The following is a 20,928-nucleotide window of genomic DNA, read 5'->3' as shown; positions in this document are numbered from 1 at the left end:
GAATGGGGGAAAAAATATTGCCAACCATGCACCTGACAAGGGTTAATATACAGAATACATAAGGAACTCAACAGCAAAAAATTAAGAACAGAAACAACATAAAACACATACAATCTGATTTTTAAAAATGGGCAAAAGACATGAATAGACATTTCTCAAAAGAAGACATACAAATGGGCAATGGGGTGTGTGTATCTATATGTATGTATATATAAAGTAAAAACAAAAAACCTCAACATGACTAATCATCAGGGAAATGCAAATCAAACCCACAATGAGATATTACTTCACTTCAGTTAGAATGGCTATTAGCAAAGAGACAAAGGGTAATAAGGGGTGGTGAGGATGTGGAGAAACATTTTTCCACCATTGGTGGGAATGTAGATTAATATAGTCATTATGGAAAACAGTATGGAGGTTTCTCAAAAAAAATAAAAATAGAACGACTGCATGATCCAGCAATCCCACTACTGGGTATGGATCTGAAAGAAATGACATCAGTATGCCAAGGAGACATCCATATCCCCATGTTTATTGCAGCACTATTCACAACAGCCAAGATATGGAGTCAACCTGGGTTCATCGATGGATGAATGGATATAGAAAATGTAGGATATACATACAGTGAAATGCTATTCATGCATAAAAAAGGAGTGAAACCCTGTCATTTGTAGCGATGTGGATGAATCTGGAGGACATCGTGTTAAGTGAAATAACCCAGGCACAGAAAGACAAATGTTGCATGTTCTCACTCAGAAGTGGGGGCTAAAAGAAGTGGAACTCATAAAAAGAATCTACAGAAGTTGATGTCGTAGAAGTAGAGAGTAGAATGGGGGTCACAGAAACTTGGGAAGGGAGCGGGAGGTGGGGATGGGGAGAAATTGGTCAATGGGTACAAAGATACAGTTACATAGGAAGAATAAATTCTGGTGTTCCACTGCACAGTAGGGTGACTACAATTAACAATATAATGTATTTCAAGATAGCTAGAAGAGAGGACTTTGAATGTTCTCACCACAAAGAAATGATCAAGGTATGAGGGATGAATATGTTATATGCTCTGATTTGATCATTGCACAATATATGTGCATATCGAAGCATCACAATGTACTCCATGAATATATATGATTATTGTGTCAATTAAAAATAAATAAATATGATACAGGTAGGGTAGACCTAGTGTGAAATTCTGCCATACAAGCTGCTCTGAAATCTGAAACTCTTTGAGCCTTGACATGACACCCAAAGAAATAAATACTCATTGGATTATTTTGGATTTTTGGATTAGGGATGCTCAACTGAAAAACATAATATGAATATCCTCAAATGCCCCCCAAATCTAAAATCTGAAATAGTTCTGGTCCCAAGCATATTGGATAGGGGACACTCCTCAATTGATACAACAAAAGAAAAGATAAAAAGCAAACACATGAGCCTAATAGTAGCCCCACCTTCAAAAGAAGAAACACCTCACCTGTAATCCCAGCACTCTGGGAGGCCGAGGCGAGTGGATTGCTTGAGCTCACAGCTTCAAGACCAGCCTGGGCTAGAGCTAGACTCCACTAAAAATAGCCAGGCATTGTGGCAGGCACCTGTAGTTTCAGCTACTTTGGAGGCTAAGATAAGAGAATCACTTGAGCCCAAAGGTTGCTGTGAGCTGTGATGCCACAGTGCTCTACCAAGAGACTCTGTTGCAAAAAAGGGAAGAAACACCCTTATAGTTCAAGGCCACGTAATAATGATAGTATAGATTCCTTGGCTATTGTGTCTGAGCTGACCCTATAGATTGGCACTGCTCCACTGGTCAGATGGGCTGGTACTATCTTTGTATGACAGCCTTAAGCAACATGATGTTTGCTCTTGACTGGTTTCAGTTCTCCGGGTCAGCAAAGAGAGAGTTGTCTCCCCCAGACAAATGGTCATCCATGAGGTTGGTCCATTTTCCTATGTTCTTATCGCCAGCAACAAATAACACGTATTTATAGAAGATGCACGCAAACAAGATTCTTATGGGCATTTTTCTGTCTTTCTGTCAAATATTCCTTTTCTGGAAAATAGCAGCTAATAACTATTTCTAAAAACTGAAAAGTGGTGCAGGTTGGTGCAGCCACAACTCAAATTTGCACCCAGGTATAAAGATACGACAGCTTGTGAAAAGCTTGTGAAGATAAAATTCAAGAGAAACAGACACCTAGGAAAGAGAGAAAATATAGAAAGTGGGAAGAGAAATAGTTCACTCTTGGAATGGGAAGTGTGCATCTGTCTTCTGGGAAAATTAGAAATGACCTTGACATGTTTCATTCCCCTGGTAGGAATATACTGGCCCTATTTCTTAGCACAAATGTCCTCTCCCCTGATTTGATTGGCTGAACCTAATCCCTCTGATCACGAGAAGGCAGATTCAGGACCATGAATCTGACTCTGTAATGGACGTTTTTGGTACATAGTGATAGTAATGTTTTTATGTTCACATATTATTTTCCTTTCCTTTCCTTTCCTTTCCTTTCCTTCCTTTTTTTTTTTTTTTGAGACAGAGTCTCACTATGTCACCCTTAGTAGAGTGCTGTGGCATCACAGCTCACAGCAACCTCAAACTCTTGGGCTTAAGCGATTCTCTTGCCTCAGCCTCGGAAGTAGCTGAGACTACAGGCACCTGCCACTACACCTGGCTATTTTGTGGTTGTTTTGCAGTTGTCATTGTTGTTTTAGTTGTCCAGGGCTGGGTTTGAACCTGCCAGCCTCAGGATATGTGGCTGGCACCCTACTTACTGAGCTATGGGCACCGCCCTCACATATTATTTTCTTACAGAAGTTGTAGGCTTCTTAAGAGCAGGATCAATATCCTTCACTTCTTCCTAATGTGGTACTTTGCACCAGAAAGCGCTAGAGAGTATTTTTGATGGATACAATAAAAAGTAAAATGGAGACAAAGCTGAGAATTAAAAAAAAAAGAAAGAAAAAGAAAAAGCATTGTTTAACTTCATTACTTATAAATTCAGTATGAAAGAAACATTGTTGTAGAGTTACAGTGCTGCTTGTATTCTGCTCCTGTGGGGACAGTGGTCCAGAAAACACCCACATAACAGTATACAGTATAAAAATGTCACTCCTGCCCTGTTTCATTAGTGTGAACGTTGTTGTATCATAGCAAGCAGGTATATATGTCAAGTTACAGGATCGATTTAAATGTAGCGATCATCTTCTGAGTAGTCAAAGAGTAATTGGGGAAGGCAAGATGGTTTTACAGCCAATGATTATAGGAAATCTTACCTGAATCTTTTCAGGTTATCATTTCACTTTGCAGTGTTTCATTAGCTAATTGTTACTGAGACAATGGAGGTAATCAATTCCAAAACAGTCAATTACTTAGTCCAGTTTGGGTAATAAAACATTCTATGAATTGAAATATAGTGTGCTTTGAAAGGAAATCGTGCCTCCCTTGAGGCTGTTAAATGGTTTGGGGGAAAATAGTTCCACCACACGCCTCTTTGTTGCAACATTATATGTTGGAAAAATACACTTAATTATATTTGGTTTGCTCTAAAGACTTTCTAGTTCAAACTGCTTGGATGTTAACAAAGAAAAACTTGCATGCACAAGTTGTGCAGAGAAGGAACCTGGGTTCTAGAGAGGAGGTGGTTGTACTACCCCCAAGGTATGGCGCAGAGGACTTCACAGCCTCCGTCTTTGAACTTTTGTCCAGTTGTTGCTCTATGACTTTACGTAGCAAAACCCACAAATAACCAACTAATGACTCAGAAGGACCTCCCTGTATATTTTAGGGAATGTAATCTCACACTGTAATGCAAAAATGCTGAGGTCTTTGGGAATTTTTAAATCGTAAACTGTTATTTTTTAGTATTCTTTTGACTCCCTTTTCTTAGTAGTAAAAACGCATATTCTACTCAACAGTTATTAGATGAGTGTACTATTTATGCTCCATTTTTGACTGCCTTTGTGAAAGCCTGCAAACGGGTAACTGCCATCAAACAATGTGTTCAGGAGGCCCCAGAGGTCGCAAAAGATGTCAATGGCCGCTATTGTCTTCTTTGTCAGGCATTTAATACATCCTCTCTCCAAACGCCATTGTCACTCACCAAGAAGCTTAGAAGGAAAGCTTTCTTGGGACATAAAGGTGGTGAATGTGGAGGCCCAATTCCTTTTGCTTTTGCATTTGCTGTTTCCTCTAGTCCCTATGGAGAAGTGTATGCATGTGCACACACACGTCTGAGCCCCGTTTTGACACTGAACCCTATCCTCCACCTGTGCTGTGTTTTAGCACCTGGTTGCACAGAAAGGATGTAGAGATTCCGGCATCTGTTTGCTACACGTCAAATCTGAAGGTCTCCAGGGTGGTGTTTGCTTATGAGCAACTATGTCTTCAAGTGACCCTTTTGTCTGAGGAACCAGAGAAGCTTGTCTAAGCACCAGGGACATTATCCAAGCCCCTGAGCCCTGTCTCCATAGTGAGACCCAGCAGCAGCGCCACCACATACGGGTCCTCAGGTCAGTGGTTTTCTCCTGACATACATTCTGTCCTGGTGCGGCAACAGATACCATATGGTCAAACCTGTCTTTGTGAGATATTTTAATTGTTTATGACTTTAAAGTCTGTCTCCAAAAGAAGAGAACAGAACAGCTTCAAATAAACTATGGTTTTGTTTACTTGATGAAATTGGAAACAATGTAATATTTAGAGTTTATACTATTATTCATTTCTCTGTATTACAGCTTTTCAAGATTATCTGGTCCCTTTCATATTGCTCAGCACATAGAATTATAGATGCCAAATTTAATATCGTTGAAACTGGACTTTTTCAAAAAGTAAAAATGTCATGCTCTCTATATAGAGAGTACAGCTGCCTGCCACTTTTCTCAATTATATGAGGATATAAGTTGCAAAATACTATATTCTATTTGTGGTAAATGATTGAATTAATGGTCCCCATTCATTCTGGGGCTGTGCCCTTGGCAATGTGCCTTTGCAGTTCTTCCCATCAAGAGATGGAATATGTTTCTCTAGCCTTGAGTTCTGAGTTCAGACATGTAATTTTGGCTAAAGGGATGTTAGTCAACTTGAGGTAAGCAGATTCTTAAAAAGATGCATGCACATTTATGCTTCTTCTCTCTGCCTCCTTCCCAATGAAAACATACCCACGCTGGAAAATGAAGGAAGTCACTCGATTTGTCCCACTTGAGACCATCCCAGACCAGTTGGCAGACACCTCAGTCCCCAGCTCCTTAGATATGAGGAGCCCAGCCAAGATCAGCAGAGATGCCTAGCCAGCTTTGGGTGACTGTCGTTGTGTAAATAAGCCCAGCCAAGCCCGGAATAAATTCCCAGCTGACCACAGACTCATGAGTTCAATAAATGCTTATTATTTCACACGGCTGAGTTTTGGGATATCGGTTATCCAGCATTGTTGTGGCAATAGATTACTAATAAAATATTAAACACAATGTAACCTTTCTTTGATTCCAGGGAAATTTCATATCAGAGAAATAGTCATAGAAATTATGTACTTTTGTCCAGTCATAAAAATAGGAAAGTGTAGACAATGGAGGTGAATCTGTACAGAACCACTCATCTAATGGCTGGAGATTTATTTCTGGGCAAACATTTGGGGCCAGGGGTATGGCAAACCTAAGAGGTATTTATGGCAAAAATTATAGAATTGTGGTCAGATGGCGAAACCTACAATTGTTCTATATACCGAGTTACATAATAAATAAACAAACAACAAAAGCAAAAATAGCATGGCTCTTGTGGTTTTCTGTATTTTGTCTTTTTTTTCCTATAAAAATTATGGGACTCAGATATTTAATTTTTTCTTGTATGGATACTGGATAAATGTAACTTAATGGTTTGTATTTAATATATAGAAAGTCAGAGTTCTTTGTTTGCAAGCAACAGAAACTGGCTCTGGCTTAGTTAATCAGAAAAGACCTTTGTTAGAAACATATCAAGTTGCTCACAGAATCAAAAGAAAGACTTGGAGACCAGCTTGGAAATGGGCAGAAAAATAAAGCAGCTTTTAGGATCAAAAAGGAAAATAAATGCAAATTTTTAAAAAATTTAAAGTCTACTATAGTAGACTTTTAGTTTTCAGCTGACGAGTCTTTCTTTTACAAGTGCTCTTATACCAGGAGGCAGCAATGTTGCTTTGAGGCCTTATTTGTTGAAGGAAATGCTGTTCAGAAAGTTGTCTAAAGATAACTGGGTAAGTGAATCTGTCCTGGTGGCCTCTGTGATTATAGGTGAAGTTAAACTTGAACCCCAAGTCTAAGGTCTCCAGTCTGTAGTGGTAACACTTACAATCACTTGGGAGGCTGGAACTGTTTTCACCAATGATCTGCTCAAGCCGGGCTGCAGAAAGAGCAGGCAGGGATCCACCACCCAGCAGCAGTGGGACCCAGGCAGCCTTCTCAACCTGTCTGAGCCCCGATTTCCTTATCTGTAAAGTCAAGGCCTCACAGGGTTGCTGTAGAAAATCCCGTGTATCGAGCTACTGAGCTAAAGTTAGCTCAAGAAGAAGCTGAGAGGAGGAGGGGTCATTTGCACTTCACAGCCATGAAGATGGAAGCAGGTGGTAAAGGAAAGGCCACAAGGTTGGGGCACATGGGGTTGGCTTCTATCTTGATCATGTACCAACAAAACAGGTGATGCTGAGCAACGCGCTTACTCTCTTGGAACCTGCATTTCTACCTTATGGAGCAGTGAATATCCACCTTGGAGACTTGTTGGGAAGGGTTCAGGTTTATAAAGTGCTTACTCTTGTCTAGAATTTAATGGGGGTCCAGTGAGAATCCTTCTTTTGCCTTAAAACCGCTATAGATGTTTGACTTTCATGTAGCCCCTGATGGAAAAGCAGAATGAAGCAAAGAATTCAAGGCATTTACTTCACACCTGGGCCTAGGAAGGCCCATGAGCTGGCAACATGACCAGTCTAGAGCCACTCGTCTGCCAGAGAAGCCATAGTGTCCTCAGCAGAGTCCTGCTACTGCAATGACATCCCCCTCCCTAGAGATTCATTCAGATGCTTGACGATGACCAAGGCTGTAAAGACTGGGTTCTAACCCGGCCCACTCCTGTCACTGACATCACTGCCAAGAAGGCTTTCTCCCTACCCTTCATCCTCCTCCTTCTTGTGCTTTCCCTTCACTTAACACTACACTTAATTTAATTTAAGATGCCATGGGGGAATGCAACTTTACGTCTGTGTGTCACGTTTTCAGTTCCATTTCACAGCTCCATTTCTTGATCTATCTAGTAGGTGCTATGATACCAGAAGAAGAAAACATGTGTGTGGTCCCTGAACTTTGCACAGAAACACAAGTGAGTCCACTCGGGCTAGAAACATTTGACTTTTTGCAATAATATTCTTGGATACACACACACACACACATATATTATATATATATATGTGTAGTATTAACATTTTTTTCTTTCAGTTAAAATCTTTTTTGTTTGTTTAAGCATTTTTCTATTTTTTCAAATTAATATGAGGGTACAATTTGGCTACATATTTTTAAAAATTTCTGTCCTTATAGTGTGTAGTGTCTTTACAGTTGAGAGGCTTAGTGAAGGGGCATGATTGCTTTCATTAAGAAAGAAAAGGAGGAAGGAAGGAAGGAAAAAAGGAAGAAAGGAAGGAAAGAGGGAGAAAAGAAAGGAAGGAAAGACAGAAGGAGAGGAGGGAGTAAAGAGGGAAGGAAGGAGAGAGGGAGGAAAGAAAAAAGTATTTCAAGAAATACACTAGGGCTAAAATTTCGCAGATCGAAATTCATATTGAGAAGATGTAACATTGGGTGGGCACAAGGGTGTCCTTACATCTACAGGAAGGCCTCCCTTTGTAGAAATCTTCACCTCCACCCCTGCCCTTGCCCTTGCCCTTGCTTTCTCAATCTCTCAAATATATGCTTTCTCTCCTTTGGACTAGAATGTCAATGTTATATTCTCTGGAGTGAGATTTCTTAGAAAGAAGAGTTTAAGAACTTGGCAGACATTCATGTAAAAGCAAAGAGCTCTGTCTGGAGCAAAGCAATTGAGTGAAAAGATAATGGAACTTGGGAAATCTGGTTCAGCTTAATATCTGTGATTCATTCACAGCCGGAACACAGGGCTTTTTTTCTTTAAATAAATACAAAACAGTAATTTGCTAAAATGATAGTGTTTCTCCCCATGCATTTCAGATGGGAAGGCATTCTACCAGGCTCTCTTGGGTCTGTCAGGATATTTTTCTTTCTATTTAAGCCTCTGTGTGGCTAACTGCTAAGATTTCTCTTCCCCTGCCTCATTTGGAAGCAGAATGGTTATTTTACTTGATTTCTTCTGTTGGGTGACTCAGACGAAGAACTGGTAATTTAACTCATTTAGAAAATGTGTCATTATGAATGCTCACTGCCACCCAGCCCCAATCTTTGTATAGTCTTAATAGCAGCTAAGATTAGTTAAATGTATTCAGTGTTTATTTTGTTCCAGGCACTTTCCCAAGTGCTTTCTGTGGTTTAAGTCATGTTAATACTTGAGAGCCCCACAAGGTTATTGGTCTGCAATCTGAAGAGCCTAGAACAGTGCCTGGCAGATATTTGGTGGTCAGTGTATATTTGTTAATGAATAAAAATCCCTCATGACAGCCCTGCAAGGAAGATAGCTTATAGAGGAGGAAATTAGGAGCCCAAGAAGCTAAGTGACTGCCACCATGGCCAGGACATGAAAGAGCTGGTACAGGGCAGAGCCCGGCTATTGTCTGCAGAGCCTGTGGTCTCGGCCATTGTGAGCTGCCGTCTTGCTTCTCCTCAATTGTTCTGGGAACCTAGTACTCCAGAAAGACTGGTCTCTGACTAGTAATACCACAACCTGGCATATTCCTGCTTTGAACTTAACTTATATACTACCAGTCCATTAATCCCACACTCCCTTGATTTCTCTGCCCTCTCTCCTGCTGGCATCTGTTAAAGCCCATTCGTCTTTAATGCTCAACTGAAGCCCACTTTTCCTTAAGCCCAGGTTGTCTTAATAGTCAGGGTAAGAATCTCTGCTTACCTATATGTGCCTACACCACTCCTAAAATACTTACCACATTGTCTTCATCATCTTTTGCACCGGTGAAGATGTCCATCCAATTAGATCACAAGCACCTAACTGGCAGTGGCAATCTTGGCTACCTAGTGTTAAGACTTGGGCAAGCATAGTTTTCTAGTGAAGAAAGGCTAAAGTTGCCAGTCACCATCCTTTCCTGCTATTTTTCATCCCTCCTTTTTTCTCCTTATGGTAATGGGAGATCATATCTAAAGACACAAGGGATTAAAGACAAGCTAAATAAAACTGAAAATAAGGTTTAGTATAGAAAGGCCATTTCACATAGCGGCTAAGAGTGTGCACGGGGCCTTCAACTTGTTCAGGTTGGAATCCCAGAGACACTATCTATTGCTATGTAACAAATGGTGCCAGTAGTTGGTGCTAGAAGATAACAATTAAACATTATAAATGCTATTTCTCCAGGGTCTTTCATGAGCCTGCACCCATGATATTGGCCAGAGCTGCAATCATCTGAAAGCTCAGCTGGGGCTAGAGGATGAGCTTCCAAGGTTGTCTGCTCATACTGCTGGCGTGTTGAGCTGGCTGTTGATAAGACACTTCCATTCTATGCCACATGGGCTTTTCCGCAACACTTCTGCCATATTCTATTGGTCACATAAACCAAACTGGACACAGGGTGTGGTGTGACAACAGAAAGTGATGGATACCGGGAGGTGGAATTATTGGTAACCATCTTTACAGCCTGGCTACCACATCCATCATTTATGGCTATGTCTGCTTGGGCAATTCACTGAATGACTTTAAGCTTAACTCTCTCATCTGTGATGCTATATCACATTACAAAGCTGTTCCAAGAATTAAATGAGTTAACACAGGTAAGATGCTTAGATCACTATGAAAATATTAATAATTATTATTAAAAAATGCACACTCATCTCTGAGTAGCAGAGAAGAGAGACTGGGTGATGCTATGAGTTAGAAATTTCACTGCTATGATCAGGAGAGTTGTGTGAGTCTGACTCAAATCTGGGGTAATTTGCATGCTTGTTGCTAGGCAAGTGTTGATACAGCCCAATTTCCATGTTCTCTTTGAGGCTGTCATCACCACATTTCACGCAAATTGCACATTTGATTATCCAAACAGTCTCTGTGCCTCTTGGACACATAACAATGATTATAGTGATTGATGAAGAATTCACATCTTTGGAAGAACTGCACGGAATACAAATTAGTCCTCGCTGATTTGCTGTTCACCCAAGGAACCAGTGATTAACCACATCCAAATCTGATGGCTCCTTTGCAGAAACTTGAAACAGAAAGAAACAGAGACAGATGCACACGCTCACGATCAAAGTGTGCCTTGCTGTTGCAATAGATATGTCCCTGAAAGGCTGTGCATTCCTCAGGCTTTTGTAAACCAAGTCATATATTTTGCTTTGACTTTGCGCTCTCGTTTCAAAGATGATAAATCCTGATTTATGTTCAGAAGATAGTAGGTCTTAATGTTTTTGTCTAAAAGTTACTTTCTTTGTTCCTTTGTTTTCCTCCTCTACTTCCCTCACCCCAATTTTTTGTCAAGACTTTAATGATCTAAAAACACTTAAAGCCATTAGGAAGTTACCATAAGGAGAAGAATCCATTCACAATATTATTAATTCATGGCTCTGCTGGGGCCCTGAGGTCCGGCACGTGTTTAGAGGACAATATTTTGGAGACAGGTGTCTGAGGCAGAGGACCTCTGACTTAAGGGCCTAGTGACGTTTATGATGCACAATAAAAATGTGACTTCTCATCTGCTTTGATGACTTTATTTGAGAGTTTTCTTCCTAGGCTTGGACTTATGCTGGAATGTTTTTTCTTTTTAAAGGAAATTCTCTCTTAGCAAAGTATCATAAGAATGGACTCAATACTAATATGTACAATGTCCTTAATACTAATATGAAGCCAGTAGATGAACTAATACATGCCCACACAAGAGAAAAACATAATTCAATTCAAGTTGGAGGGAAGGAGGAGGAAGGAGGGGGAGGGGAAGAGGGAGAGGGGAGAAGAGGAGGGAAGAGGAAGAGGAGGGTAGGGAGGGGGAGAGAAATGGGGGAGAGGGGAGGAAGTAGGGAGGAGAGGGGAGTAGGGAGGGGAGAGGAAGTGGGGGAAGAGGAGAGGGGGGAGGGGGAATTGGTGTGCTCCCTCCTAATGGGCACAATGTAAGGGTATATGACATACCTCCTGGGTGCAGGACACAACTACAACAGAGATTCTACCTAGGAAATATAAACATTGAAATGTAATCATTTGTACCCTCGTAATAATCCGAAATTAAACAAAAATTTAGAAAAGGAAATTCTCCAATACATTCACAGTCTATATTATAGTCTCAAACATTGGAAGGTTGTCAAAGAGAAAGAAAGTGAGGAAGTAGCAATGTCGAATTGAAACCTGAGTCCTAATTCACCATTTCATGCCTTGGCAATGTGGCTGATACAACAGTAACATATCAGGGGGCTTTCCAACTCTGGGTGGGAAAACTACAAATTATGAGTTAGTTCCTTTTCCTTTGTATCCAGAATGGAAAGCTGGCCCCAGCTTAAAGGTAATTGGCACAGTAGGTGAACTCAAGACAGTTTCAGTATGGACCCAACATGCAAATATACCAAATTGGATTTTTTTTCAGTAAATTTTATGAACATTCTTACCATACTTTAGAAAATAATATTCAAAGACAAGAGAATATCTATATAAGTTCTTTTTTTTTTCCAACAGAAAAGAACATAAGGATATTAGACATGGAATTTCTTTTTATAGGTTGCATTTTGGAGTTCAATCTCTGTCCAGCTTCTGCCAAATGAAAGAGCTGTTTTGAATACTCATGTTGCAAGCTGAGGAAGAATAAAAAAATCATTTATATGGGGACTTTACTACTACAAGGCCCTTTGAACTTTGCCCATGAGTTGCCTAAAGACATCTTTAAACTGTAATTCCACATGTTGTCTCTGCATTCCCCGTGGGGCAGGTTAAAGATGGCTGGAAATTTCTCAACACTTTTAATTAAGTGGTGAAGTCTATGTTCTCTCTTCTTGAATCTCGGCAGGCTCTGTGACTTCTTGGACAAATAGAATACAGTGGAAGGGATGCTGTGCCAATTTGGGGGTTCAGGTTTGAAAGGTCTGGAAACTTCTACTTTGTTTCTTGCAGCCTTGAGCTGGCATATTAAAAACCCAACTATGGCTAGGGAGATTTTATAGAGAGGCCCGGTCATGAGACAGGGAAGGAGAGGGGTCTAGACAACTCCAGCTTTCCTGACGTCCTCGCCAAGACACCAGGCATCTGCCTGAAGCCATCTCATGCCCTCCAGATCAGCCCAGCTGCCAGTTGAAGACCACCCAGTGTCCTCGGTTAATGCCACGTGCAAGAGAAGAGTTGCCCAGCTCAGCCCTGCAGAATTTGTGATCCATGGATCATAAGAATAAATACGGCTATTTTTGTTGAGAAGCAGGTCTCTGGTAAGAAACTTTGAACCATCAAAAAAAAAAAAAAAAAAGAAGTTTTTCTATTTTAGAAACTCCTTTCTAAGACATGTGACTCATTCATAAGCCACCACCTGCAGATTACAATCTATAGCACAAATTCCAGGCAGTGTTTGGGCATCTAAATTTGATTAGGCAGACAAAAATTTCCTATATTAAATTCTTATCTGGTTTTAAAAACTTTCTCATAGATGCCTTGAGAACAGATACCATTCATTCCTATTGACCTTTGCTCAGCTGATCATAATCATACGCCCTGCCAGAAAACTGCAGTAGATTGTAAGTCATCATTTTTAATAGGCTATTTCAGGAGCAATATATTAGATTTGTAGAAACCTCATTCCAGAACATCAAGGGCAATTTTATCAAGGAAATGTAAGAACTAAGCTCTTTTACCTCTGCAAAAACTTAAAGGTATTGGATGGCTAACGCTACAAATTGATTAGATATACATCATACTTGGAGATAGGACTCTTCTGTCTAAAATAAATCAATAATTTCACCGAGTCTTTGCTCTGTACATAGTGAAAGACAAACTCCTTTTTACTTACAATGGTCTGGCCATGGAATGTTCTGGTTATTCAAACATTTTACTTAATTGAGAATTCCTATCCATACCATATGGCATTTATGAATTTTAAAGAATTACAAAAGTAAATGAAATGCCTTATGACTTCCTTTAAAAACTGCTCTTTTCTTATCTAGTGATTCAGAAGGTCCTTGCATTTCCACAGTGTCCAAGAACACAGGAAGGGAACTCCTACTATAGAAGCAGAAAGCCCAAGAAACTGGGACATCTGCATTGTCTATTTCAATAACAGAGTTGTACAGAATTTAGTCCTAATACCAAGCCCATCTTTTATCATTTCTCTTTAGTGTTCATAGAAGTAGACCTTGGGGGGGGGGGGGGGAATCAGTCTGCTCCTTGGAATTTTCTTGGTTTTCTCAATTGGGCTAAATGGAGCATTTCCTATCCATAAATAAGTACCTATTTTCTGGAAATAATATCTTCTACTAAACTCTGGGAAGTGCTGGGATGCGTTCTCAAGGGACCTTGCATGAACAGTTAAAAAACTTTTTCATAGAGGGCATTCACTCCTAGGGAAGTAAACCCAACACCCAAGAATGAAAAGGCATTGAGCGCCTAGCAGGTGAAATAGACTAGCGCTGTGTCACCTTCCTTGTTATTTCACCACTGTCTCTACCCTCAGTGTGCCCATTATCCCACCGAGGACACTTCATGTCCATCATGGTTGTGTTGCTGCCCTCCCTTCATGTTCACATTTGGAAGGGGAGACAAAAACATATAAAGAGGGTAGATCTGGGATTAATCTCCTTCCTCTGCAGGACTCAGCCTTTCCTGCCAGGTGAAGCCCTGGAAACCAAGTTTAATTTGAATACTTGCTTGTCTCTACCTAGATTAGAAATCAGCAGGAGATGCTACAGGGGTGGATGGAGGGGTGAATTTGCCTTGCTCCAGTCCTGCACAGATGGCAATGGTGCTTTTCCACTAATGGCCTCCCTCATAGTGTGACAGGAACCAGCAGAAGTTATCTGGCAGATTTCCCCTAATGGGCCCCTGTGTGCAAACTTCATGGCTGGTACCAGATGATCAGAACAGTGTTTGGGTTTCTTTACTGAACACTGTAGACTTAGTGTTCGTGATGGTTGGTGTAACTCACCCCAAGTTTCTCCAGCCTGGGCCTTCTACTCCCAAATTGAATCTCAGCATCAGGCCTTTTCATGAATATATATTTTATATAGAAAACACCAGTAATAATTATCAAGCCAAAATTTCCTGATGATTTCCAAGTTATCTGCAAATGTGCAGCGCAGTGAATGTATGAATGATGTGGTTCAGTTTTCTGAATTATCAATGTCAGCTCCCTCTTGGGAACCCACAGAAAGTTCCAGATGGGGAGAGGAAGTGTGTAAAGAGAGAATGAATGGGTAAATTTCACATTATTTATAGACATAGATAGACATTGACATAGTTAATGGAATGCATCAGTTTGAAGACATTGAATTTTCCCAGTCTCTTTCTGAACATGAAGAAATTTTCAGGTTTCTGGGCACACACTTTCATTCATTTATTCATCACTCATTTGGCAACTTTTGGTTGAGTACCTACCATATGAGATCTGAGAACTAAGTTCATGAACTCCTCCTAGAAAACATGCTTTGAAGGATGGACTAGGAGCTAGCATCAATGCATAGATTCCCAAGAGAAGTACTTCATTGGTGACCATAGTGGTATTCAGCAATGAGGGATGTAGCACTTTTTCTTTCTTTCTTTTTTTCTTTTTTCTTTGCAGTTTTTGGCCAGGGCTGGGTTCCCACCACCTCCGGTATATGGGGCTGGCGCCCTTCTCCTTTGAGCCACAGGTGCTGCCCATATGTAGCACTTTTTCTAGGATAAATTCACGAACTTAATTGTTCAACTCATATGCCTGGATCAATGCTGAGTACTAAAGATATAGCATGAAACAAGGCAGTTGCTGCCTGTGCCCCACACTGAGCTTACACCAGGATGAGAAGCCATGTTAGACAAGTTATTACATAAATTGTTCATTACCATGTGACAAGTGTAACCATGGAGATGAACGGGGGCCCTTGAGAATATAAGAGAGAGACCTAAGTTAAACAGGTGGTAGATGATAGTAAGCTCCTCTATAAAAGATACATTTAAGTCAATAGGAGTTAACTAGGGTAGATGTAAGGAAAGGTGACCTAGCAGAAGGGACCACAGTAGGAAGGCCCCAGAGATAGACAGATCTTGGACATGAGAGGAGCTGAGAACTTATTAGCCAGTGAAGTTAGAGAAGTAGACAGAGATCACCAAGGGCCTTCCACATATATCTTAAAGATTCACAATTTTAGTCTAATGACCTTGGGGAACCATAAAAGGTTTTAAGTAGTGATGTGATGTGATCAGATATGGATTTTGAGCAGATGACCTTGGCTGCCTTGCGCAGAATGTACTGGAAGGAATAAGAATAGATGCAGGAAGCATTTAGGAGGCGACTACAGAATCCAGCAGAGAGATGCTGTGCCTGAGGGATGGAGGCTGAAGAAAGGAAAGGAACCATGCTGGGTTCATTCCTCCTCCCCCCACCCCACTCTGACTATATAGCACATCACTCATTTTTGGAATGGAAACCAGTCATGGGAGAATAAGTGCCAGGGGAAGAAATTGTCAGAAATCCAGTCAGCCTACAAATGTTTATTATTCACAACATCAGGCACTTTTTATAGTCCCTGGGGGTGTAGCAGTGAACAAAAAGGAAAATTCAATAGCTGGTCGTTGTAGTGGGCGCCTGTAGTCCCAGCTACTTGGGAGGATGAAGCAAGAGAATCGCCTAAGCCCAGGAGTTGGAGGTTGCTGTGAGCCGTGACGCTACAGCACTCTACTGAGGGCGATAAAGTGAGACTGTCTCTAAAAAAAAAAAAGGAAAATTCAAAGCCCCACTATCTGCTTGTTTGAGGGCAAGTAGCTTTAAATATTTCCCCAATTTTCTTAACCTCCCATTATGTCTCTGTCTTACTTTGTGTCCCATAATGAAGCTCTAATGTCACCTTTACAATTTTCCCAACATTTGCTTTATTTATCATTTTTAACCTCTTCTTGGATATATTCTAAGAACTTGATATTCACTTTAGTCCTCCTTTCAAGAAAATGATTTGATAGATGAATTGTTAGAAAGTGAAAAATATATTCCCCCAAATTTCTTTGTGCATAGAGAGCTACCTCTTGTTCTGTGGTGCAAAATTGAGACATTTATTAATTTAGCATTTACCAAGCACTGTCCTAAGTACTTTGTAGGCACCAAACTTCATTAGATTTTCCAAGGAATCCCATTTAGATGCACCAATACGCAAATGGATTCTCTTAATATTTATCTTTACAGAATTAGGAGGTATTATCATTGTCCTCATTTTATAGATGAGAAAACTGAGGCACACAGCAATGAAGCAACTCACGAAGGGCTAAACAGCCAGTGAGTGGCAGAGTACTATGCTGTGTCTCCAGATAAAGAGACACGTGGACTTCCTTCTTTCAGCCCAGCCCCCAAAATCTAACCTTTTGACCCAACCAATCCCAAACCCAGCTCTATCAGAATGAAACCCTGGGGAGATTCTGTAAAGTCATTCTGCCATTTTGCCTTTGATGACTGCCACTTGCTCTATGAAATGACGTGATGGCTTTATGATGGTAACCACACTTTCCATATGTCATTGAGAACTATGATAAGGGCACCAAATGGTATCAAGTCCAGAGGGGAGGTGAAACACAGGCAGGGAGTGACCTTTTAGTTTCATTAGCCCCTTGGATGATCCTTGGGAGGCTGAAGTTTATAAGCCACGAGTGACTCTTGAGTTTCTGGCCAACTAGACTTTGAGACACTCCCCATCTGTTTTGTGTTTAGAATGGGCTTTTCATTTGTGGAGGAGTTTCAAATGGGGGGTTATGTTCATGCTAGTGACGCAAATGTTGCCAAAGGTAAGAGCACCCAGATAGGATTCCTTGGAGAATCTAATGAAGTTTGGTGCCTAATCCATAATCTGTTTCCTTAGTGAATGGGCATAATTCTGCTTGTCCTCCCTTGACCCACCATAGCCTCTTTGACAACTAAATAAAGAGGGGGGCAGGGTTGGGTATGGGAGTGGAATAGGGAGCAGTGGCACGCAAGAAAGGGGAATGAGGGGAGGAGATTGGTTGAGGAGAAAGTGTTTCAATAGATTGGGAAGCAGATCCATGCTTGTGTGGTGTTAGGAAACTCGAACTGTCCCTAGGTAGCAGTCTAAATTTGGCTTATCTTTTGTAACAACTCCAAGTACCACAGAGAGCTCTGTTACGAAAGAGATTTGCTTGACCACTTATCCAGGAGGGGTGAAGCACATGGTTTATTACTTGTGTTTCTTCTCCAATCCCTTTGGTCCCCATCCCAATAGAGGTTTTGAAAGAGAAATTCCTATGTCCAAAGGCAGAAAAACAAAATGTGCCTCCAATGACATGGAGAAGTCATGTTTATCACTGTTATTAGGAAGTATTCATAAGCTGGAAGGCTTGGAGGCTATATTTGAAGGCTGGTTGATTTGTGTTCACAGCAAAGCATCTTTAATACAGAGATCTCTCTGCAAAACACCAGTCACCAGCTGGACTCCATCTCTAGCAAAGAAGACACTGCAGGAGAAAGGGAGGCCAAATAGCACTATGAAGGATTTGTGTTAAGCATAATATGAATAGACAGCAAAAGCTAAGTCCATGTGTGGGGGGAAGAATCTGACAGTTCCCTCAGAGATTTCCCCCTCCTCCTGCCAGGCCTGAAGCTCAGTAATTTTTTTTAAGGTTTATTCAGAGAATCTCTCCACAGTTCTGGAAATGAGCATACTGTTGTTTGGATGTAACAAGCAGTGATTGTTCTACCTATTTCAGACAATTTGAACCTCTGGACTATTATTCTACTTAGTCTTGAAGCTCAGGTCACCACATCATCTGCCTCTGGAGGAAGATATAAGAGAAAGCATAAGAGCAGAGTGGTGGTGATGGTTCTGATGGAGATGGTGGAGGTTGTGATGGAGATGGTGGAGCTGATGGAAGTGGTGGAGATTCTGATGGAGATGGTGGACATGATGGAGATGGTGAAGATGCTGATGGAGATGGTGAAGGTTCTGATGGAGGTGGTGGAGACTCTGATGGAAATGATGGAGACTCTGACGGGGATGGCGGAGACTGATGGAAATGGTGAAGATTCTGATGGAGATGGTGGCAATACTGATGGAGATGGTGGAAGTGATGGAGATGGTGAAGGTGTTGATGGAGATGGTGAAGGTTCTGATGGAGATGGTGGAGACTCTGATGGAGATGATGGAGATGCTGATGGAGATGGTGGAGACTGATGGAAATGGTGGAGACTCTGATGGAGATGGCGGGGGTTCTGATGGAAATGACGAAGTTCTGATGGAGATGGTAGAGACTGATGGAGATGGTGGAGACTCTGATAGAGATAGTGGAGGTACTGATGGAGATAGTGCCAGTACTGATAGAGATGGTGGAGGATTGGATAGAAATGGTGCTGATACTGATGGAGATAGTGCTGGCACTGATAGAGTGCTAATACAATACAAACACTGCCAATTAAATGGAGGGACTTCATTTTGACAAAGGGATATGGAGTTGGTTTTGTGTTGATGTCATTCCCTCATCCATATCTCAGAGAGGGTTGTGTGTTTCTGTATTAGAGGAGGATACTTGCAAAGGTGAGGACCCATTATGCACAGTCATTTTAATTAATTTCATAGTATAAGTGAAGGAAGTATATAGCATGTGTCTGCCCTTTTAATTGTTACTGTGTTTTAATGGGGATTAAAGCAAATACCTATTTCCAGCTGAACCTGCCCTGAGCAGGCTCCCTGAGAAGCAAAGGGACAGGAAATGGAGACTCTACATGGTGACATTACTTCCTCCTTTCAGAATTTTCACAGAAGCTTTTTCCCTCTGACAATAAAAAAATGAAATCATCATGGACATCAGAATACTCAGTCTTCATTTTCATTTTCTTCCCTGAAACGGAACTTGAGACAACTAGTTGGATTCAGTTCCCCTTGAGTGTGACATTGGAGATTGAGAAAAATCAAAAGAAGCCACTTGATTTTTAAAAGGATAGTTGCTGCTGCTGACAGGAATTAAATGTATCACCCCAGGAAAGTCTGGTCTTGATTCTCGCCATCTTCCCAGGAGAGTGGGTGGCTTGGTTAACAAAGTCGATCTCTCGCTTCTGGAATTGGATTGGGCTCCCAAGCTGAAGCACGTCTGCATTTAATTTGGATCCGTTCTTGTATTCCAATGAGAAATGGGGCTTAGTGTTTGCACTGCAACACTGGGTAAAGAGCATTTTCACTGGTTATGGGTCTCCTAAGACGTGGGGATTTTAAGCTGGTGCTTTCCAAAAGTCAAGTCTGATTGTGTCTATACCAAAGAGAGAGTAAGGAGAGTGGAGGGTGGAAGGGGGAGGTTGTGTATTATACAGAGTCATAAAAAGTGAGCTACATTTAGCCAGATAATTCTCTCTTTGCTTACACATCTGGGAAGTAAGCCAGAAACTTAGCAGAGAATTGGAATGATTGCTGATAGTGAGCAGCTAAAAAATGTCTCCTGTCTTTTACTTTCTGTTTCTGCCAGATGAAGACAAGGGCATTTGTATTCACAAGTGGCTGTTCCTAGAGGACTGCAAAATCTTGTTGTATATTAATGTGAGTTATCCTATGAACAGAAGGAAGAAGAAAAGTCACACAACGATCTTTAGTGATGTTTGAAAAATACTTAACAAGGTTTATCAACTGTCCATCTTAAAACATAGTGTAAGAGAACTTTCTTAACACGATCAAGTGTATATATCTCAGCCCAAGCCTGTATCTCACCTAGTGGAGAAACACTACCAGGGGTGTCCAACCTTTGGCTTTTCTACATCATATTGGAAGAAGAAGAGTTGTATTGCATCACATATTAAATACATAAAGACGTACGAAAGCTGATGAGCAGCAAAAAAATGTCTGTGCTTAATTTTCATGGTGTCTGCCACCACAGAAAAGCACAAGAGTCCTCACATAATCCATATGCAGCCTGTGGGCCACAGCTTGGACACACTCGCTGGAGGCTTTTCCACTAAGTCAGGAAGGAATAAGACAAGAGTGACCACTCTCTTCATTACTATTTAACCCTGTATTGACAGTATTAGCTAATGCAATTGGATAAGAAAAAGCAATTCAAGATATCAGAATTGGAGAAGGGGTAAAATTACCCCTATTGCAGATGACATAATTATGTGCCTGGAAGACCCCAAAGAATCAATGGAAAATCTACTTTGAAAATTGTAGTACAGATGTAGGATACACAAGTCACCTACAGAAATCAAAATCACACACACACACAACTAATTAGAAAAAAAATAATAAATAAATCACATTTTAACCAAAGTACAAAAATCCTAGGCTTAAACTGATTAATGTGCAAGTTGTACGAGGAAAGTTATGAAACATTCTTGAAAGCCACAAAGGTAAATTTGAATAAAATAATGAAACACCATGTTCTTGCATAGCAAGACACAGCAGGTAGATGCCAATTCTCCCCATTAATTTTTATATTTAATGTCATCCATAGAAAACTCCTTCAGTTTTCCTTTTTATGTTACTAGACAGATTGATTTTAAAACCCACTTAGAAGGGTAAACAAATAAGAAAAAGAAGAAAAATCAAGGGACTAGCCCCATAAGATATTAAAATATTTTCAGTTGATATTAATGTCTGAATAGACTGGTTGATGGGACCAGATAGAAAATCTAGAAACAGACACAAGCATAT

The sequence above is a fragment of the Nycticebus coucang genome, chromosome 20 (genome assembly GCF_027406575.1).
Source record: "Nycticebus coucang isolate mNycCou1 chromosome 20, mNycCou1.pri, whole genome shotgun sequence".
NCBI classification, from domain to species: Eukaryota; Metazoa; Chordata; class Mammalia; order Primates; family Lorisidae; genus Nycticebus; species Nycticebus coucang.
Note: the sequence above shows the minus strand (reverse complement) of the source record.